The 23,294-nt window shown below is 40.3% G+C and overlaps 1 protein-coding gene across 7 annotated transcripts in view; it reads right to left on the bottom strand.

The window, feature by feature from the left end:
• Positions 1-21,928, bottom strand: part of TRIM2 (tripartite motif containing 2) — an 88,145-nt gene extending 66,217 nt beyond the window's left edge. The window contains exon 1 of one of the 7 annotated variants that reach the window (XM_061373902.1): positions 21,765-21,928. The gene's annotated coding sequence lies outside the window, so the exon portion shown is untranslated. Of the gene's footprint in view, positions 1-4,465; positions 4,617-20,450; positions 20,872-20,993; positions 21,168-21,600 lie in introns of those variants that run through there. The other 6 variants (XM_061373893.1, XM_061373860.1, XM_061373937.1 and 3 more) reach the window with 6 other exon arrangements.
• Between the last annotated feature and the right edge of the window lie 1,366 nt (positions 21,929-23,294).

The following is a 23,294-nucleotide window of genomic DNA, read 5'->3' on the forward strand; positions in this document are numbered from 1 at the left end:
CAATACCTATCAATTTGCTCTTACACATTCAAAAACTAATTAAAAAGAAGGCCAAAGGTATGGCTTTAAAGCATCCCAATCAGAAGCAGAAGCTAAACCAGACATGTGAGAAAAGACTGTAATTTTCACAGTCCCATTTCAGCCCTTAAGTAACCGGTCCCCCTGTTGCTTTTAGTGTGAGTTTAGCAGAGTAAAACCTGCAGAATTCCATGCCAGGATATTACTGTAAGAAACATTAATATTTGACAGTTATGGTACATTAGGACGTTAGACTATACATTAGGGAGAACTAGGTAAAGTGTCAGCTGAAGATACTGTGTAAGCAGAAAGTCGTCAGGAAGAAAGTGACCTCCAGTATGATTTGATTTCATGAGGAAAACCACAGAACAATCCTTGAGTCTTAACAGGTACTGTGCTTGTCAGCTGTACATGCTGTGAACCAGCATCGACAAGAGGGAAGGGCTGATGACAGCTGTGATAATTCCTTTAGACAGCAGCAACAAGGACAGAACACAGCAAGCTACCCACTCAATTAGGGACATTTTAAGCTCCAAGCTAAATTGTTTATTTCTTAGACCTTTGGCCCAGATACACAGGCAAAAGGATGGAAACTGAAATACTGAAAAGCTCCTTCGTGAACGAAGGAGCAGTGGCATCTATGATATTTCCTGCCTACTTGAGCACTTACTGGGATACAATTTGCTTTCTGGGCCTGAGAGAGGTGAGCTAGAGAGGAATCTGGGTAGGCCATCTGGAGGCTGCAGTTAATTTTATACCAGTCCTGTATGTACCCTAAAAGAAGGTCGTTTGCAAGGCTGTGCCTTTTGCACACTATCAAAGCAGCAATGCAGAGTCTCTTCAGTAATTCCAGTAAGAAGCAAGCTTTGGGCTTGGCTATGGAGTCCAAGGGCGCATTATCCCAGCATCAGAACAGAACACAGCCAGTACATGTATCTGTACACCATTGATGCTTGTTTCTTGCAGCATCACTAGCCAGCTGAAAGGCCAGGTCTATCAGGAGGGAGATAAGTCAAACCAGTGGACTCTGGTATATACATTTAAGGCAGCACACACCTGAAGACCATTAGCCACAGCCAGGAAGGTAGGAAGTGATCCCTTTTGTCTTGACCTGAGTTTTCGATTATAGTCCAGGTGGGCCATCCTTCAGAATTGGCCCTTTGGCATATTCCTGGTTGAAAAACTTCCCCTTTCTCCTGAGATGAATTTTGCACATATAACCTCCCTTGCAATCCTTTTCTTTCCTAAGTGCAGCACTTTCTCCAAGTAACAGCATCAAGCTAAAATGCACATGTTAAAAAGAGACCCTCTGCTCTTAATGTATAAGTAAGGTCTGATTATTATAACTCTCCTGTTTTTTCTTCTTTAAGCATACAGGACACATCAGCAGAGCACCAGCTAAGTCGTCAAAACCCTGAGATGAAAAGCACTGCTAAAGCCTCCTGCTTTCACTAAGAATTCAAATGCTCAGTGTCGTGAATTGCAGCTCCAGTAACTCAAAACTCTTATTAACCTAGAGAGCTGTTATTTCCTCGAGAGATCACTCAGTTTTGGGAGCTGGTATGACATTCTCAGGGGCAAAGAAGGGGAAATGTAGTAGATCAGATTAAATGTTACAAGCTTTGTAATCTGGTAACTGTAAGTATATTCGGGAAGTATGGTAAGAGGTCAGGGTTTTGGTCAACCCCAAATTGGTACCTTCCATTAACTGCTGAAGAACTGAGCAATAGCTATATTGCAAATGTGACTGCAGACTAAAGACTCAACCACAGGAAAATGTTGGCAAGGGATCCCACAGTCAACATACTCTGCAGCTACAGAGAACTACACAGCCAGGAGAAGAAAATCAACTGCAGTAAAAACTCAGCCCTGGGAAGCAGATCTTAGTTCTATTTCCAGCTTTCTTGCAGATTTCATTTGCCTCTTTTGTAGTTTGAGGATGATATGCTTATCTGCTTCCCAGCCTATCTGAGGGCTCAGTTAATGAGTATTAGAAAATCATTTTGTTTTCACAAACTGCCAACCATCTCAGAAAGTACAATTCTAGCATATGCAGTTCAAAGCAGTCAGGTTTTTTTATGAAGGATGTTGATTCAGAGCCCTGTGAATCCATCTTGAAAATTATCTCTCTGGGATGAAGACAAATCAATTTTAATCTTCTCCCCGTTTACTCTAATGTAAATCAAACAGGCACAGTCTGCCCCTACAGAGCAAGCCATGTTGTGCTGAGCTCGTGATGCACAAGGGAGTTCTTTCTTTAGTCAAGAGAGAGACAATGTGGTAAGCATATTGATTACTCCTTACTATGTACTGAGAGAGCACAGCAAAAACTTCTAGGTGTGTATTTATGCCTGATGTGTATGTATCTCATTGCTTCCACTGTTATTTAAGCACTGAGCTCCTGCTTTCTTAATCTTAGACAAAAAACAATTTCATTTTCATCTTTAACCAGTCAAGGCTTGGTATCTATGTTCTACTTAGAAAGAGTGATTGAAAAGCTCTGGCTTGTGTTCACAGAAGCAGTTTATTGCTGTTATTAGCTTTAGTTCATACACTGCCGTGCATGCAGTGTATTGCTGTAGAGGAGGCTCAGAGTCGCAGAGCTAAGCAACTGCGAGTGTTGTGACCCATCTAGTTAAAACACACTAAGTACAGTAGCTGCCCATAATTTGACTAGTTTTTATTTGAAGGTTTCTGTCTAACTGTCTCTTAGTCACTGCTTCCCACATATATTATTGCTTGACTGGTCCTCTGCAATTCAAGACTCACTGAATGATGCAGTCCTTTAAAAGCATTATAGATGAGTAGGAGAGTTGAGCCAAAGGTCTCCAGACTGCATTAGGGCTGTCTGCAGAAGCTCTGCAGAGCCCCAAAACACAAGCAGCATGACAGAGGCAAGGGCACAGCCCCCAGGGCATCCCACTATTGGGTATATGCGGGGGGGGCAAGTTAGACAAGATGGAAAGAAGATGCTTCAGATTTGCTTTTATTTTTTGTCATGACTCAAGGCTAACAAAGACCTGATTGAAATTTAGAAGTAAGATAATTCCTGTGATTTTAAAGAGGCATAATGAACACACTTATTTATGGTGATGGCTTCTCTTTATCCCCCAGGTATCTTGAACTCAAAGCCTGAGCAGAATTTTCTGGAGATCCTGGCACTTTTGGTTCTGGAGAGAGATGAAGTACCCTGGAGAAAGGACTCCTGGCAATACTGAAGTGCTGCTATGGTCCCGCATTGGACTTTTCCAGCCATGCCAAAAGAAGGAAGAAATAAATACATTGCTACAGCCTACTCTGCTTGAGGCTTCCCACTCAGTTCTGAGCTCAGAGTATTTTGGATAAGCAGCCAACTCATGAGGTTTTTCTCTCAGCCAATCTGTACACTGTAAGGTGCACACAGTCATCCCTAGAAATTACTACTTGCATCGCCTGATAGGATTCTGTAAAATAAATTAAAGGAAGAAAAAGAAATAATATAGTACAGAGATCTTAGTAATAGACTGTTGGGTGCTGACACTTATTTTGCTCTATGGTCATGCCAAAGCCACTTCATCTGTCAACCCTTTTATTTTCTTCATTTATAGAGAGATATCTATAGATGAGCTCCTTAGTTGCCACATGAAATCTAGCCACAGACTTGCCAAAACTTCAGGGCCAGACTAGTTCTGAGATTCTGCATGGTGTCCAGCCCTGAATGGGACATAAAGATTTTCTTTGCGGGTGTAAAAGGCAAAAGAAAACATCTGAAAATTCCGTCAATATTTGCAATGCAGGAATAAGTTGAAGAATACTGTCCAAACATGGAATATTTTATTTAAAACTCTGAGCATTGGAAAGGATGTGTTAAAGATGTAAACTCTCAAGCTCGTTCCATCTCTGCAGTCCTTTGCCCTGCGGAGCTGTGAACATTTCCTAAAGGCAGCCAGCAGAAAGGACTGAAATCTCTGAATATGACTTCGCTTTTTCTACTGCTAGCGATATGTCTCAAAATATGGCAGTACCTATCAGTATTTTGGGGAGCACTCATTTTATAGTATCCCATTTCTAGCCCTTTCACACTTTTCCAAACAATGCTACTTATGACCTTGCAAAAAAATGCTGCTGTTTGAAATATGGCCAGATGATCAAATACTGGAAATGCAGCTAAAAATGAAAACTAGATGCAAGTTAACTAAAGTCATATAAAGAAAAAATCTTTGACAAGTTTAAATAGGTTATGTCCCTACTAACTTTTTCCTTCTTGCCTCCCAGGAAGGTCTCATTTGAGATTGAAATAGCGTAGTCCTTGTAGTCATGACACTGCATACAAAGTAGCTGCTCTTTTACTTCAGACAGAGGAAAATACTTTAATAGCTGCCTCTCTGAATGACAGCGCCTACCTGCCTTGCTAAAACATGCCTTTAGTCTAACAAGAAAAGCCACAACGAGACAGAAGGCTACTTACTAGTGTTCCATAGAGTCCACGCAGGAGTATCAGAGACTGAAATTCACTGTGCCTCTGATCAGAAGATTTAGCTCCCTGCAGCATTCAGACAGTTGGTCCCATTATGGCCATCAGGCGGCTGAGTTAAAGGGTGGCCTTGCACAAACATAAACAGCTTGTCAGCACAAGCCAAAGAGGCGGGCCTGCCCTGCCAGCCACAATGTGAGCCAATGATTAGCTTCTTCGCATTCTGGGTGTTCAAGATATTGTGTTTCATTCTTAAGTAGAGGAACAAGAGGGACTGACTGGGAAGGGCTGGTGCTTGACGGTTTATTGCTGGGCAGTAAAATGCTTAAGGTAGAAAGAAAAAAATGCTCAATAAGTCACTTTAGGAAAAGCATATATTTGCAGTGTAGTCATACAAACACTTTTAGAACGCCCACAGGCATCCCCAGTGCATTGTTCCATTTAGGTCAACCAATCAATCAAACAAAACCCCTGTGAATAAGTTTAGCCCATATTCACTATAAAGAAGTTTCACTTGCAAAGTCTGTGATTTTTCTTATTGTTCTCCTTCCTAACGCACTTTGTTTGCTAACACTGGGGTTTCATTTCTGTCACAAACATCTTACCCTGACCTTCTTAACCTGACCTCCTCCCCCCAGTCTTCACTGATCCTCCTATGATTGCTTCTCTTCATATCCATCTTAACCACTTGTTCTTTTGGTCCTGATCTCCCCATAAGAGCATGATCACAATATAAGCACCTTATGGTAAGGTTCTGTGAGACAATCAAGCTCATCTAGCAACTTACTACTGTCCAAAGCGTAAGTGTTGAGACCCCACTCTCTTCAGCACCATACCATGCCCCCTGTCCATCTGTCTGTCCCCTCCCATCATCTCAAGGAAAGGTAATATAACACAGAAGCAAGTATTTCTCTGCCAGTTTAGTGATCTTAACAAAGAGACAAAGAGGTATTAAATGAAGTGAATACTCCCTGAAATTTAAGCTCCTTCTGATCTTGCCTCATTCATCTATGATCCCACCTGTCTCCCCAAGTTCCTCTCTCCTTTGTTGTTTGAACTGAATTGTTCCTAGTTAATTGAATACCCTGTTTACAGCTGCTGATCCTATTTCATTACAGCTCTGTCCTACTTTCTTGTGCCTCTGGTTTGGCTGTGAGGCCTGTCTGCCATCAAAATCAGTCTCAACAAGTCTCTTACAATAACTCTCTGTGTAATATCATGTTTTGTACTTCAGCCTCGGCCTCTGAGTTCTTTCCTGCTTTGGGAATAATCAAAATCGTCCATAAAAACTATGCCATCTTTTTGGCTTTCACTGTTTTTTGTCTCTGACCTTTCTGATTAATTCTTTGCTCTGCAACTACCTCTTCCTCTCTCACACTCCCAAAGGCACCCTACTTCCTTTTATATTCTATCCCGCTTTTACTATTTGCTTTTGCAGGCTCCTGTACCACTTTTATGTCAATGATTTATAAGCACTCATTTTTATTTTTCAGCTTTCTGCCTTTCTCCAATCCCGTATTTTACCCTATGTTTTAGGTATAATGTATTAAATGCCTTGACAGCTCCTAATTTTAAGATGCTTTTCTGGGAGGCAAATTAAAGCAATCCAATCACACCACATTCATTACTGCATTACTTGGCACAAGTCACTTCCCCATGCTCTGCTTTGGTAAGGGAGCTGAGCCCTCCACAGAAGCAGATGCTGAAGTTAGCACCTCGTTCAGATGGGCAGGCATTATCACAGCTCTCAGGCTTCTGCTGACAGGCTGCACAGGAGTCCTGGCACATATTGCTGCATCACCATGGGCTGAGGTCACGTTTGCAAGTTTTTCTTCGCAATGAGACATACTAGGCACCTTCTTCGATGATATCTGACATGCTGGTGCATTGCATGGCTCCTTCAGCTGCCACCCAAGCATATAACCTACACTGCTCATACTTTCAGTCAGATTTTCTGCTTTGTTAACCCTATGGTATCCACACAAACAACATTATTTTACCAGAGCTCTCCTCTAGTATTTTTTAACATGTGATCACAGTATATCATTACTTTAATTATTCTAATTACTAAGCCTGGATCTTATTCCCAATGCACCTACACTGTTCTACACAGAAAATTCAGCACCTGAGGTCATCTTTTGCTCCATATCCCAGCCACACTGTCTACATTCCCGTGAAAGCCATGCTTTCTTGTCCTGAGCTTCAAGGCCTTTTCAGAGACTCTTTTTTCTTATTGATCTGCTCCCAAAGCTCCTTTCATCACAAGGCCTGTCTTCTCAGCCTCCTCTGTTCCTACAAAGCTCTCTTTTTTGGGTTTTGTTCTGTTTTTTTTAGCTTGTTCTCGATGTAGAGAATGCTTGCTTCATCAAATCAATTTATCTATTCTTCTTTCTTTTCTACAATCCACATGTCAGAAAATAAGGAATGAACGTATCGGAATGATAGTGAGGAGCAATAAATAGGTGACAAGTCACTCCAGAGAGATATTCCAACTGCATATATAAATGAACATGTGCTAGAAATTTTCTAACTATCAGCCATATAAATGTCACACACCTTACGCTGTTAAATTTTTTACAGAACAGGATAGGCATCAAAAGCCCTTGATGGATATAGATCAAGTGCTCAAACACTGTACATGAGATTGTGAAAAGACTGCTGTGAAAAGAGTGACTGTAGATGCACAAGAGAAAGCAAGCTAGCTATTGCACCTCTCATTCCCATGGCAATTTATTTAAGATGCTAATTCAGTGTAGGCACAAATAAAGAAACAAAAGAGAGAGCAAGAATGAGCTGATTTAGTGGACTATGTTGAAAAGGCACACTTTAGACAAAGTCACCCTGGGTATAACTACTGCAACTCCACTCGTAGAATTATGCCAAGAATGAAGCTGACTCTTTGTCCTTGAGCCTTGCATGGCACAGGAAAATTGTTACCATCACTGCCAACAGTACCAACCCAGACACCAGCTAAGTGAGAAAGCCAAGCTGATTTAACAGCTTACTTCAACCTAAAGGGTCATCCTGCCCCCTCTCTTCATCACCATTCCCAGCAGCCCAAATCTGCTCCCTCCCTTACACATCTTCCAGTAATGGTTTGGGAGCTCATAGAGCAAATTCATCTTGCTGGATGTTTTTCAGACAGGTTAATGATCTGACTCATCTTCCTGCCACGTTAAACAGTACAAGAACCAGTGAAGGGAAGCAGTAAACATATGTGGCTGGAAGCAGAAGAGGGAACAAGGTGGAGACCAGAATCACCAACTTCTTTTTCATAAGCAGAAAGCTGGCTGTCAGCCCCAGAAGCTATTACCAATTCTGGGGTAAGACCTAAAACTATGAGCCCTAAAAGCTTGCCACTCAAACACAAGGTCCTAAAAGATCCTGTAGCCACTTGCTATTTCCAGAATGCACTAAAATGTCTTTTTGAAATGTATTTTCCAAAGGAAAGTGAGATTTTATTTTCATTAAAGGCAAATTTCTGAAAACACAGCAATCATTTGACTTCCTAGGAAAAAAATCTGGATAGGAGAGAGCTTCTGATGAGCAAAACAAGGGTAACATTTAAGTTTTCTACATCTGAAGCCATAAAGTATTTGGGTTATGAATCACCAGAACTTCACCTACTCCCTAGGTTTCAGGCTCCACGCAATAATATTTTGATTGTCACCTTATTCATTAACACCCATGCATCTGGCTTCTAACATTTATTGTTCTTTGGTAAAACTGGGGATTTTCTCCTTTCCCTTTTTGTGGCTTCAGCCTAGCCTCACTCTGTCCTTCTTCTCAAAACACAGTCCCAGCTAGATGCCATTTTGTCCTTTGCTTCTCCTCTGGGAGCCAACAAGGAACCTCAGGCCTCCTGAGGCTCAGTCTGACCAGTTTGTATCTATGCCTCTGCTGGGAGGAGACCTCTCCTGCTTCTCCAGCAGTAGCCAGAGATGCTGCAGAATGGCGTGGAGCAGGAAGATTTTTGTCATGTTTTACTGGCCTGGTTTCAATTTTAAAGTGGGTCACAAGTTACTCCCAGAAAACACACAAGCTAAAGCAATGAAAGACTGTGGATAGTGACAAAAGAAGTGAAACTCTGTAGATGAGTTGTTGCATTTTAATTTTTAAAAAGGGAAAAAAAAAAAAAAAAGGCAAGAATGGCAAGGCAAAGAGACCATGTGCAGATACAACACACTAACAGAGGGGGCTGCAATCAATGGGAACTTGGGCTTAGTCCCAGCTCAGGCCATGTGCATTTTGAACTTTGAGCTTCTGGATCATTTCCTAATTAGAGAGTGAGTAACACACTGTGGGACTATTTAACCCTTTGGTGGTGCCTTATGAGGCCTAGCAAATGCCAGAAAAAACTCTGGGGATGTGTCTAAAACCCCTGGAAGCCACATCTGCCTACAGGAAATATCCTTGTGCTCCACATGGCTTAGTGAAACATCTGCTGTCAGCACCTCACTCTTCATGGCTCTCTATACAGAAAGGTCAGGCTTACAACTATTCCTTCCTGCACTGCTGAATGGTGGCTGGGATCCCACTCCCCATCCGCAATGTGCCAGCTCCCCATGAAGAATCTGCCTCTCTTCAAGGCTTGCCATGTCTCTTCTAAACTCATCAGTAATGCCACACAAAGGATCAGATCAAAGAGAGATATGTGCCTGGACTTACTAGTGTAAATAGTGCCATACTCCATACAGAGACTTGCTTCTCTACTTTACAGGAATGGAAAAGCAGCAGACTGTTATAAAACTATAACTGTAACCAAAAATACAAACATAGCATTAAAAGCTGTATGGAAAGAAAGAAGGGTTAGATAGCTGATGTACATCAACAGCTGTCCTATTATTTTTATCCTATCTGACTATCACTGATGTTCCAGATAGATCTGGAGTAGTGATTTCATTTCATATACCCTGCTGTAAAGTGCTAATATTATGTCTTACCTATTTCACAGAAGTACTGTGCAGATACATTTGCAGTGCTTTGAAGCTTTCACTGAAGACCTTTTGGACATACAAACTGTACCTACTTTCATTATTGACTTGAAAATACATCTTTCAAAAGCCAATAAACAGGTTAACTACTTTGGCAGGGTAAGTTTTGTTTAGTATTTCCTGCCACCTCTAACGTCACTCATGCCAAACATATCAAATACACTAACAAAAGGAGAGGCACCTCCAAATACACATGCACCATTTGTAAAGATTAGCTCTGGGGTTGTAGAGCACAGTAAACCTATAAGCTTAAATTCCATCTCTGCAAGTTTTCTCCCTATTTTCCTTGAGTCCTGTGTCCTGGTAAGAGGTGGTTCACAGGCCTCAATTGCCACAGTGCTTGAAGAAGGCCTTTCAGGTACAAACTACTCTTTGCACATGCCTTTCTTTTGTCATTCAGGTGTAGGTTCTAGCTTCTTGCAGACTAAAGGCCTCAATTTCCCATCTCACCTGGAATTCTGGTTGTCTTGAGAGTTCTTGAGCCTCAAGGTTGTCTAGGCTGCACTGTGACAGCAGGGTAGCCAGAAATATCAAAGTTAGGTATAAAATAGCTGTCTAGTATTTGTGCTGCTGAAGTACTAGAGAATTCAGTCAAGAAGCGAAGCAAATTAGCCTGTCTTGGACACCATGCTGCCATAACTGAGCTTGTATACCCAAGCTATCTACAAGCTACTTTGAGCTGTTCAATACTACACTACAGGCATTTCACTATTAAATTCTGTGAATGAATCTAGACACAACATTTACATAACATTTAAATTCCACTGCTGCTCAGTGATTCATGAACTTCTTGTGGGATTTCTCAAACAGTGCTGAAACACCCCTTAGCTATGATTAGCTTTAGAGTTCACAAAAATACTTCAGAAGGACAAATGTTTTAGATTTGAAGCAAACCTACATTCAGAGTGTCAGCTACTTCCAGAAAGAGCCATTGATAGTAACAGCACACATTCCACCCTAATTTCAAATTACAGTATGACTCGTCTCCAAGGAGCCCTTTTCTAGATAACAGTAAAACATTCCCAGCAGCATCTTCGAACAGTCAACTTGGTAGGAAAAAAGATACCATCTCCCTTATTAGGCATGGCCTTTGCAATGTGGCCTTGTTCACAAGCAAAAAGAAAGAGCTTCCCCAGTTCCTCACACTTCCCTGTGGGCTGAGATGCCCCTGCTCACACAGACAAACTCAAGGGAGGTATTCAAAAGAACTCTTTCGTGAAGAACTTGCCGTCGGAAAACAAATAGATATGATTAATTAGAAGACTGCCTGCAAGATAACAGTGCCTCATGCTCCCATTATAAACCCTATTCATCTTGAACTCAGCAGTAAATATCCCACTTGCTTCTTTGGCACAGAATTAAACCTCTGCATCAGCAGGAGCCAAGGATGCTCAGAGACCAGGAGGTATTTGTTCATCACAGGAAAAATGCTCAGATTAGCAATGCAGTGACCTTGGTTCAAAGAAAGCACTTTAATACGTGCCTTCCTTCTAAGCATATGAGAACTCCCGCTGATTTCACTGTCACATCAATGAGGTCAGCCATGGATTTATCCAGGAACTAAAAGGAATTAACTCCCTTCACACACACTTACCCTGAATAATGGCCAGAGTGGTCTGTGCTTCACGGTGCAGATGTGACTTGCCACTCCCCACTCCCAATGTACATCAGTGGTTTACCTCTCCTTGAATGAGACTACCCATGCATTTTATGTCTGCCTACCTGCGGAATTAGAGTGAAGGGGATACCAAGACAAATGCTATACTCAGCTTACTTCTACGCCCCCTTTCCACCCAGCATGCCTAGAGAAAGTGTGCTAGTTAGCCAGCATGCGGAAACACTTAAATGATTTAAACACTTGAAATGGAACTGCAGAGGCACAACAGAGATCAGAATCATTCACTTGAATGAACAAATGCTTTTAAAAGATGGCAATGTGTACTTATAGAGGCCTACAAGCAAACACAACAGTCCAAGTTTTTAGTATCCTCATGTAACAGGCTAGTAAGTGGGAATTTTGATGAATTCCAGATGTTCTCATGTCAGGTTCCTGGTGATTACGTGTTGCCATATAAAAACAGGGCCACATTAGTTCTCAAGCAAAGCTCTGTTACGGTGATATTCTGAATAGTAGGAGAGGGAAGAAGAACTTAATATCAAAAGGCATTACAAACTTCAGCCATGCAGAAGAACCCAATTAAAATATAACAGTCCCTTGATCCAAGGAGCATACGGCTAAAGCTGCCATGTAATCAGAACAACCACCCCCATGTCTGGATTTAATTATGTCATGCCATTTTACAGCAGCCTAAGAAAACTGAACTGGGATCAAAACAATCCCAAAGTAATTCTTCAGTCTAGCACACATATAGGAACCTGGATAAAAATGGTTATGGACAGTAACAGCAGACACAAAGATTCTTAATAATGGCAAGAACATCAAACAAGTCTATAGGCAAACGGCTCAGTGCAGAGTAAAAGCACCAAGGCTATCACAAATTTCTGTCTGGACTACAAAATTCAAGCAAACTAGTCTAATGCACACTGAAAGAACAGAGTTTTCAATATGCTGTCATTGATTTGAAAAGAAAACTATTTCATGGCATGCTAAAATGTTTCAGAAATATTCTAAGTTCTGCATCTACTTAAAACAAATTCTCCATGAGAAAATATTTGCATGAGATTTGTATAGCAACTATAAGTTAGGGGGGAAAATCTACTTAAGAACATACTTGTAATTAATATGGAAGGATAAAGAACATGGCTGAGAATTAAACAGAACATTTCACTTTGTATTTAATGTGAACCTAAATTCAACTAAATTGCATATTTTTATTTGCAAACAAAATGCCTGGATAGATTTCTTGCAAATATTAACTTTGTTGCAGTCTTTTGAAATATTACATAGCCAGCAAAGAAGTGTGGGGATATTGTATATTCTATCTCAAGCAAGTAAATAAAGAAAAATGTATACACAAAAGCAACACTACTGCTGTGTAAATCGGTAAAGGTTTTCTGAAGACCTTTGACAGAATGAAATAAATGTTAATTTCTATAACCTGGATCCAGCATCGCTATACTTTTATAGTAATATGAAGTCAGTTCCATCCCAGTTTGCTTTTTGTTCTTTTAACTGCCATTTAAAAAAACCAAAACCAACACATTTCTTTCAGCTTTCAGTCTTGCTATTGCTCTAAAAGTAGTGAATATGACAACTTTTTCCTTGATCAAAGACTCCCTGATTTCTGTTAAATCAGTCACAGATGCTTGACTGCAGCCCAGTGCTCTACCAGGGCCTCTGTGGTGACCCTTCCTACAATACGGATTAAATCATAGCTTGCATCCTGTGATTCTATTTGCATGCAAGGAACAAAATCAGTTGTGAAGCAATATTGCATAGTACCCAGTATCTGGATGAAAAGCAGGCCTTGAAAATTTCTGTGCATTCACTTGTACTTTCCTGCATGCTTGTCAAGATCATCAATATGCCATGTTTAAAGGAGGCTCTGAAAGGATTGTTGTTTGCTCTGGGTTGCTTTCTGACTAGAGCTGAAAAAGACCTCAGAGAATGAAGCAATGATAATTGCAATATAATTGCTAAAATTAAGCAATTGCTTGGATTAATGCAGTAATTTCAAAGCCATATTTCCTGGACATTTTAAGGACAGGTTAGAAACAGCAAAAAGCACATGTCAGCCAGAGAGGTAGCTTATCTTACAGTCAATCCCACTGGAATCCCTATATATGATAATACCTAAACCAAAATACATGTGAATGCCTTGATATTCCAGAAGATTCAAGAGCAGTAATGTGCACAATTCAGAATAACAGGACACAGGCAATCTGTAAAGGAAATATTTTGAGATTCAAAAATCTGTTTAACTTTTGAATGAGGGAAAAAGTTAGATTTTCCCAGCAGCGTTTCAAAAAATGAAGCTGAAGATGTATGGACCAGTCTTTTTGTCTTTCACTTGCATCCTCACCTACAGTAATTTCAGCCTCTACAACAAGCTCCAGTATATCTATCTTCTCAAATGGGCAACAACACACAGAGATACTTAATACCATCCTCAACAGGGTTAATTACCATTCAGAGTTTTTCTAAGAAATCTTGTTACAGCTATGGTTTTAGGAAGCTTCTTGCTACATGGAGGTACGGAACGCCATGATGTCTGCCTGAAGATGCATTTTGGTGTCAACTGTGCATTTTTAGTGCATTTTGGTAACATCATCTGTATGCATGGTAATTTCATATTTCTCCATTAAGTGACCCTGCTTTCAGCATTTAATAGGTTGACAGTCTCATGGTTCAGGTGATATTTTTTTTGTGCTATATATTTGCATCATTAAAAAAATCAGCCAAAATCACTGAGTTAGTTGAGGACAAAAACCAGATTGCTTTGCAGGATAAAAATTCCAGTGCTTTTATTTGGGAACCATTACAATCCTCTGCTTTGCAGTAGGAGCCTGAACACTAAACAATAAGGAAAGGCTTTATTAAGAAAATGTCTTTTTTTAAATCACACTAACTTCATTGTGTCCTGATGCATACCCATGTGGGAGATTAATTTTTGATGTGATATAGGTACCTTTCTTTGTCCTTATATTTAGTCTTATTATTCGACACTTATTAACAGAATTACAGAAACACAGAACCACAGAATGGTTCAGGGGGAAAGGATCCTTTGGAGTTATCTGGTCTACCCCCCCTGCTGAAGCATGTCCACATACAGCCAGTTGCCCAGGATCATGTCCAGTCAAGTTTTAAGTATCTCCAAGGATGAAGACTTCACAACCTCACAACCTCTCTGGGCAACCTCTGCAATTGCTCAGTCACTCTCACAGTTAAAAACTGTTTCCTGATGTTTAGATGTCACCTCTTGTGTTTCAATTTGTGCCCATTACCTCTGTTCCTGTCACTTGGCATCACTGAAAAGAGCCTGGCTCCATCTTCTTTACCCAGCCTCCCCTTCAGGTATTTGTACACACTGATGAGATTCTCTGTGAGCCTTCTTTTCTCCAGGCTAAAAAGTCTCAGGTCTCTCAGCCCTTCTTCGTAGGAGAGATCCTCCAGTCCATCATTTTCATGGTCCTTCGCTAGACTATCCAGTGTGCCCATCTCTCTCATATAGTGGGGAGCCCAAAACTGGACCCAGCATTCCAGCTGTGGCCTTACCAGTGCTGAGTGGAAGGGAAGGATCACCTCCCTCAACCTGTGGGCAATACCTCTACTAATGCAGCCCATGGTACCACTCACCTTCTTAGCTGCGAGAGTACTAATATTTGAAGAAAGCCTGCTTTGGGATGCTAGTTTTTGATGCCAATGAAAGACTTTGACCTCATCGTAAAAACAATTAATGGGTCAAGTTATATATAACAAGAAGAATACAAGAATAACACACACCTGGATTTGGGCGTAAATTTTTTGGTCAAAGAGAATGGAAGAAATTAGGTGAGACCAAACAAGGCACATACTTCCTTGTGAAAAGTATTTTTTTCTTCATTTATAAGTCTGATTTCTCCTTTCTCATGTAGCAAGCCTCAATCAACAATTACAAAGAGAAGAGTGATAACATGTGAAGAGATAAAAGAAGAAACCCCATTTAGATAGATAATTTGTTCCAAGAAATAAAATAAAAAAATAATTAAAAAATAATCAAAATCAAATACTCTGTAAAGTCCTCCAGAGATATCAGTACTGCAGCCAAATTTACATAAAGGTTGCATCAGAGGTATCCTTAAGTATAAACCTTGCAGCAGACAAAGATATTAAGCGATACACATCAAATCCAGTTCAACAAAAGAGGACAGATTAAATTCACAGGGCACTGAACAAACTTCTCTGGCATGAAGTATTCCCATAGGCAGCTCTCTTAGCAGATAGTAACTTTACATATTGTCCTGCAAAAATTCCCCCACATGAAATACTGCTCTTTTTACTGCATATTGTGCTAACATAATTTCCTCACTGTCAGGGCTGTGCCTTCCCTATTTGCAGCTATGTTAGCCAGCTCAAGACCTCATAGTGGCCAAGAATTGCACTTTGCAGGTGTGTAATAGTGGAAGCGCTTCGTCCAGACACAGCCAGTGGAATCTGTTCGGTGAATGAAGCTAAGTGAATGGAAAAGACTCCCCTATCACTGTATTTCTGCAAGTTGGCTCTTAGTGGGATCATACTTTGTCTATAGCAAATAAAATGGCCAACAATTGTTAGTGGCAACAATTAAGCCATTCATCATGCCTTCTGAAAAATGATGGAGTTTCTTGTACCATCCACATCCCAGCTGCACTCTTTATCAATTCCTCCGTCATGGAAGTTGTGCTATTTCAGCATCTGCTCTGAATCAGTAGATAAACAAACCACTATGGACTTCTTTGTACACATACACATTGACAGACAATTCTGTAAAGAGACAGCAATCCACTGATCCAGAGAATTGCATTGTGAGTTGATAGGCAGCCCTACACCTACTTTTAATCTCCATAGCTGATTAAACCAATCAGCTGAAGGTCTCTCCTGAGCTCCCTTTATAAACACCTTTATTTAGGTAGATTACCTGAAGCACAGATGATGATACAGTAGTGTTGTGTCACTTCTTGCTCTGGCAACACCCAAACTTCCCTCAGTGTCAGAGGGGAAGCATATTTACTAGAAAAGGCTTTCCAGACAACAAGATCAGAGTAGTATGGGGATCTCTGCAGCTGGAGGATCTAAGCAATCATTTTGCAGTTCCTCCATAAACCAGGGCTGCATAACATAAGCTCTGAATTCTCCTAGGGCTAGCTGGCTGAGGATCAGTGAGCATCAAAGAGCTTTCTTCCTTCTGCCCTCCCAAGCACTTGCAATAAGGTGATGTCCACTCTTTGTCTAACTGTCCTCACATTTTCAAGAATAAAGCAAAGCAAAATCTTTCAGAAGATTTTTAAGGACAGAACCATTTTTTAAAAGCATTGCCCTAAGCCAATGATGTGGACTTCTGTCGCCCCAAAGGGATAAACTCATATTTCCAGAGAAATAAATGTGTTTTGCATAGTAGTCCTCCCTTACCTACACTCTGTGATACTGACCAAAAAAATGAGCATTTCTGGAAAAACAAATTAGCTGTGACTATTATTTCAGTGCATGAACAATCAAGGTCAAAAACAAAGGAAGCCATCATGAGTCTCCTAATAATTACAATGAATAATTACTTTTCTCATCAATAATTATTGATTTCTAGAAGACCTTTGAAGTCCATAGCATGGTGGTCATTATAAGCACTATAAAAAGCTACCCATGTTACAGGTTCACTCTGTTAACTCTCAATATGCTCTTAAAAAAAGCTGAACAAATTATCTCATTCTCATTTTAAATTGCACAATCTTGATCTCAGAGAGAAAAAGAGCATGCTGGCTATCATTCCTGCAGGAACACTGACAGTTGGAAACTCTTTCAGGGTAAATTTTTGCCATGAGAATATGCAGTATGAGTTAGATTCACTTTTAGGATGGCTACATCTTGGCCCAAGGTTAATGTCTGTATTGTTCTGGGAACTCCAAACATGCTAAAATAATTTGGGTGTTAGTTGACCTAATTCTTTGATCAATTTTCAGCCTCACTGCTTTACTTTTACATAGCAATTACCTACTGCCTTAGCATTAACTGATGGCTAATTTAAAATCTGTCTGAGGGCTACACATACTGCAACAAAGCTGTAACAATCTATGGATTCAGGTTATGTTAGTAGCGCAACACTCAGAATGTCAAAGGAGTCAATGTCCTATATGTCCAAAAACCTAGCTCTGTCACCTTGGAGGAAGTACTTCTCCGCATTCTGCCAAGAAAGAGCCAAAGGCATATATTCCAGTGAAGAAGCTATTTTCATCCAGAGATGAGTGGAAGCTGGTTCATTACAATGTATTCAACAGAGGCAGCTCATGGTATGTAGGCTCTCTCAGTTCTCAAAAAGACCCCCTGCATGAGCTAACTCCCACTGAATTGAAGAGGAGGAGGGAACAGAAGAAGTCTTTAACTTTTTTGAATTACTTCCCTAGGTATCTAAAGGGGTCTCAAAAGAACTGAAGCCTTTGAATTAAGGATACCCATCTTTGTAAATGACAAACAAGCTGTGATGATTTGGTTATTTCTGATGTACTGCCTTTAAAATTAGGTCATTACATTAAGGAACACTTTGAACTACGTGTACATGAATGATAGGAGAGGATTTTAGAATGTTCTTAATGGTAATCTGTACCACTCCTCAGGATAAATTATTTTGTCTTTGACCTTCTAGCTTATCCATTTGGGAATCATATTATTGTCTCATCAAAAAAGAGGTACCTGTCTTAATATTCCTGAACTAATGAGTTCTGCAAAATCCTTTCAAAGTACTAGCTAACCAGACTGATAAACTACTGCTTTATCCATCCAGATCAAGCTGGATTTATGATTGATTGCATGCATGCAAATAATCCTTCAGACTCTTCAGACTCTTTCATTCATTTTCATTCATTGTTTTCTGTATAGACAAACAAAAAACGGGGAAGAAAGACATTTGATGAATACAATAGCCCTTCATGTTTGGCAGCTTGCGTTCACTTAGATTCCTTCAACTGCTTTATGGAAGGGACAACAGTGATGTTATCAGAATATATTTAAATTTTGGTTGACACCAATGCCCACTGTTAGTGCTAAATATGTCACCGCAGTTATACAAGTTGCAGCATCAATGCAAAAAAAATTACAATTGCAAAGCACAGTTTCAAACTGAAATTTAAAAAAACCTGGGAAATCCAATGCATTGTGTTTTTCCAACTGCAACTTGGCCCTCTGGGATCCTTTAGCTTTTATATTCTTGCATATGCAACTAGGTATATGACCTCATAATAAAATCAGCACTTAGAAATCATAGTGGTTTGCACAACAGAAATTTCCTGAAAGAACAACTGTAAAATTTTCCCAAGTATTATCAGTTACAATGCTCAGTTAAATTATAGCTTATTTTCCTATACTACAGTCTTGCTACATGAAGGATGATCTGAAGAGTGTACGAAGTGAATAAATGAAATACCTTCAGAATGGAATAGTGTATTATAGTATGGCTTTGTAAACCGTAGAGTTGTTTTGACTGATTTCAGATGGCAGATTCAGTCCTAGTCTATAGGTATAAAAATAACACATACCTTACACCACACTGTTCAAAAAGGTGATGTTAAATGCACTTGTTAGATGGGCAGAGAGATGGGAAAAACTGGGCTTATAAAAAATACAGATAAAGACTCTTATCCCCCACTATGATCCCCCCTGTTCACCTGCTTGAATCACAGTACATGACCCATGATGAGTCAATGACTGTCTGATGGTTGCGTGTCATGTCAATAATTAACGTTGAAATTTAGATCCTGTAAATAACTGCAGGTAAACATGCTTCATTAAACTTAATATTATTGCCTTAGCAATTAATTTTATCAAGAGTCTTATTAACTTAGTAATTGAAAATAGTGTCTTCATGATTTGGTGGCCCACAACTATTTTATAATTATAGTCATGCTTTGGTCAGTTGAGTTAATTTCAATTAACATACTTCATTAACTTAATAGCTAAACATTAACAGCCTAAGGGAGATACCCCAAGTGAATCAGTAAAACAGTTTTGAAATAAGGTCACAGTAAGTGTATTTTATTTTCTTATTTCAATTCCATGGAATTTCAAGCCCATGTCTACTTTGCCTAGGCAAACTCTGGTATCCTGGTGACCAATTCAGTTATAACATATTACTACTGACATCTGTATTCTGAATTCAGATAAAATGCCAAAACAAGAAGGTGGGAAGCTTTTTGGTTTAGCTCGTAAGCAATCTGGGCCAAGGATGACCTTCTGTCCCTATACACTACCTGGATCAGCAACCTTCCAATAAAAGTGTCCCTAGATGCTACAGCAATAGTAATTTCTCTACATTTTGGAGACTTAGGCAGGGGTTTTCAATGTTTAATCCAGGCAAACAGTGGATTAACTGCCTTCAGCTGAAAGCCTGCCAGCTGAGAGTCCTTCCCCATGCACATGGCATCTGATGTCTGCCATTTTAACGTTTTGACATTTTTGTGAGAGACATTATCCTGAAAGGTCACCACTTGTCTCAGCAGTTGGCTGGCTGCCACTCAGCCTTGGGAAACTTAGTTCCACCGCTGTCATCAAAAAATGACCATTTTCACAGCTAAGTGTCAGGGAAGCTATGAATTTCTGACTGTGTATGAGGAGAAAAGGAGACAAGAGGAAGGAAAGAGAATCTCCAAAATCACCTTTCACTTGCTACAATGAAGGCAGGCATTTCTACATATAAATGTGAGGCTGAAATATTGCAGCTTATAAACAACAGATTGACCAAATATACCTGTGTTATAAAAGCATTATCAGGGGGTTATACCATTAATATCTTTAGCTGTCTATGTGTAGCAAACAACACAACACACATAGTCTCCCCCCAGTCATTTAATGGCAGTCACCTGTTAACTGTGATCATGACATTTTCACATGGTTCATAAAAAGCTTACAGTACCACAATGGTCCCTAAGAAATAACAAGATCTATAAATAAAGAAACATGATATGACAACACAAACTGGCTACAGCTTGCACTTCTTGTGCAATTAATCTGACATTTCTACTTGGTACTGATCACAGGCTGGTTTCAATAAGCAGATTTCATTCACAGCACAGTAAGAATTCACTAACTATAAACTCAATACAACAATGGCACTGTAGAAGCTTTCAATTAGAAAGGAGAATAAAAACCAATACACTGTTCCTTCAGTGCTATGTGACCAAAAAACACTAACAAATACCCATTCTTTTCCTTACAGTATCACAGTAACACTGAGAAACCTTCGACTCTGCTTCTTCCCAACCACCTTACTATCCTGCCTTCAGCCACACAGCAGATAAAGATCACCTTCATGTACAGACAAAGTACATGGTGAAAAGATTGGTGAAAAACATGCATTGCTCACCGTGCTATGTTCATCGTCCTTAATCAGGTCAGATGCAGACTTACTGGTGCCCCTTATGATGACTATTTGTTTGTGCTTCTGATAATAAGGTACTGTTGAGTTTCTTAATGAGAAGTCCAAGTCTGCATTTATGGATTTTTAAAGAGAAGATTCCAGATGAAAACTACCATGGCAGGTTCCTCTCCCATGCGCTCACAAGCCACCTATCACTGCTGAAGTATCTCACTAATTCTAATATTACTTAATCTAAGCAGAAAAACATCCCTCTAGAAGTACTTCCTGCACTTGCTTGGCTTCTCTCCTCACAAAGCAGCAAGCATACATCCCAAAAAGCAAACACAACTGCAAACTATTTGCTCCCGAAAGCTTTCATGCATCCTTTCCCCTCAGTAGCTCTTCCACTGAAAGGCAGAACAATACTGCAGAGAAGCTTTCCCTGTCAGGATGTTTTCAGCCTTCGTCTCTCTGCTTTTTCAAGCAGAAGACTGAGGTACAAACCCTAATTAGCAATCTGAAAGCACTACGCAGGCAAAGAGTACTTACATTTGCAACAGTATTTGTGATATTTGCGCACTGATCCAGCGACTGGTGATTACAAAGAAGAGAAAGAGCTTTTTAGGCTGCCTTTCAAGCCTCGCAGCAGTGAAAAAAAGGCTGTTATCTGAAAGCTACTCATTTTTTATATGCTGTGCTCTACTTGCTTCCCATGTGCATACAACACAGCTGCCAGATTTAATAACCATGTCAGCCTGCTTTCCCCTTAAAGCAGCAGAGAGATGACAGGATGAAGTAGCCAGTGCGTTAATCTGTAGTTATGGCTGCACTAAGCCTTGAATGAATGTCACGGGTTTATTGCCCTTGAAGTAAAAAATTAAACAAATCAACAGTATCTGTGAAATAAATGTGCAAAAGGATTTCAGAAACGTTAATCCACACTTACTTCTGTGACATTAAAGTACATTAGAGACATTTCTCCTTTTTTTCCTCACTAAATCCTAGGACTTGATCCCTTTTTACTAACTCCTGATCTTTCAGAATACATTTTTCCTAGCACTGCATGCTTGTACCCCAAAATAACAAAACATTAATTGACAAATCAGCTGAGTATCACTCCTCTCTGGTTCCTTTCTGGAAGGAAGTAATTGCATACCTGTCTCTCTTTGCTGTCCTCTTTCAGGAAAAATACAAGTTAATAAAAAAGGGGGAAGATTCTCCTTTACCATTTAAATTCTCCCACGCGCAGTGGTTCCTACAGCACTGGATTTTAGCATCTGATGTGGTCAGTTCACCACCAAGGTGGAGCATTTGCCGTACCTCCAGCTGCAAAACCAGTTCCATGTGAGGGAAGAGTGGACAGAGTTTATGTGACAAGAGAAGGTGCCAGTGATTCAATCAACAGAAAACTGAAAATAAGCCCAGAAATGTTCAGTTGAGTTTGCAACAGTGCAGGGATGCTGCAGAGATCATATGCATCTGTGCGCGTCTTTTTCCTCTCATTTATATTCCCTCCACTTCCCTCGGAGGCACCTGTCTCAGCGGGGAGTGGTTTCTGTGGAAACTATGGACAGTCAGTTTTCCCCTCAGAGAAAACGTTACTATGGCAACCTTACATAATGTATATGGCCTAGATTCTTCCTTTAAAATAATCCAGCACTGAAATTCTCATTATAAAATCAGAGCGGATTGGGGAGCGGGGGGGCCCCCCCCCCGACGGGACACGACATAGTTATTTAAAAACTGCATTAGAAAAGCAGGAGAAAAAAAACCCAAATGGTATTACAAACAAAATGAGAGTGTAGGGGGCACTGTCATTACATCAGTCACAAAGACAAAATAATTTGTGAATTCCAGTAAACAAGGTCTATTATTTAGCATGTGTGGCAAGCAAGGCGGAAGGGAAGCATTTACTTGACATCCTGGGTCAATGTAGGAATCAATACTGCATCTTACAGAGTGGAGCTTTTTTCTGTGTGTTTATTCTTCCAGCAATCAGGACTTCACTTACTGATGTAAGCCCAAATTCTGCTTACATCTACCTCATTCGAAACTGAAACATTAAAGTCACTTACTCTACATTATGAAATCATGCTACATTAAAACTCGAGGAAGCTCCTCAAAGGAGCTGCATGAGTCAGTGAGGCACAGTGTGCAGTGGAGCACAGGCAGAAAAGGCATACTGCTGTTTATACAACTTTCAGCACAGAGGAAACAAGCATGCCCACAGCTACAGTGGGGAGGGAAGATCTGTCACATTGGGCAAGACAGGGAGGTTAGGGCCCCTGTAATGGGACTGTGCAGGGTGAGGGGACTTTGCCTTCTAAGTCAGCAGCTGAAGACCTGCCTGGGTTGGGAATTACATGAAGGGGTAGTCACATCACAGATGTTTTGTGACCCCTCTGAAATGGGTAGGTAGATGTCCCCCTCCCTATCTGCAGCCACCCTTGCAGATGACCCTCTTACTGGAAATATAAATCAAAGGTCAAATGGTTAAGAAGGCAGTTTAACTGCCTTTTTACCTCTACACAAAATCAGTGATTTCAGTTTGAAAAATATTGTTGGGGAAACTTCAGTAAAAACTTGTGTCTGCAGTATCTGTGTTGTGACTCAGTGGATCAAGATCTCTCCTGACCTGCCAGTCTAGCAACTGTTATTAGCATGAACTACATTAATATACATGGGGACTGAGTTTTCTTCTCTACTCTTATTCAGAAGATGAACAAGAGAGAGCACCAGAACACTTCCCCCAAACTTACATGAGGTCCTCCAACACTCCACAGTGCAAAGTGTTTTTCCAGGTGGGACAGAGCAGGCAGGAAGCATTGCTTCAAACCCCACACGTTTTAT

Source organism: Neopsephotus bourkii, unplaced genomic scaffold (assembly GCF_033783945.1).
Source record: "Neopsephotus bourkii isolate Nb327-2 ecotype Australia unplaced genomic scaffold, CSIRO-AGI_Nbou_v1 NB_168, whole genome shotgun sequence".
Taxonomy (NCBI): Eukaryota; Metazoa; Chordata; class Aves; order Psittaciformes; family Psittacidae; genus Neopsephotus; species Neopsephotus bourkii.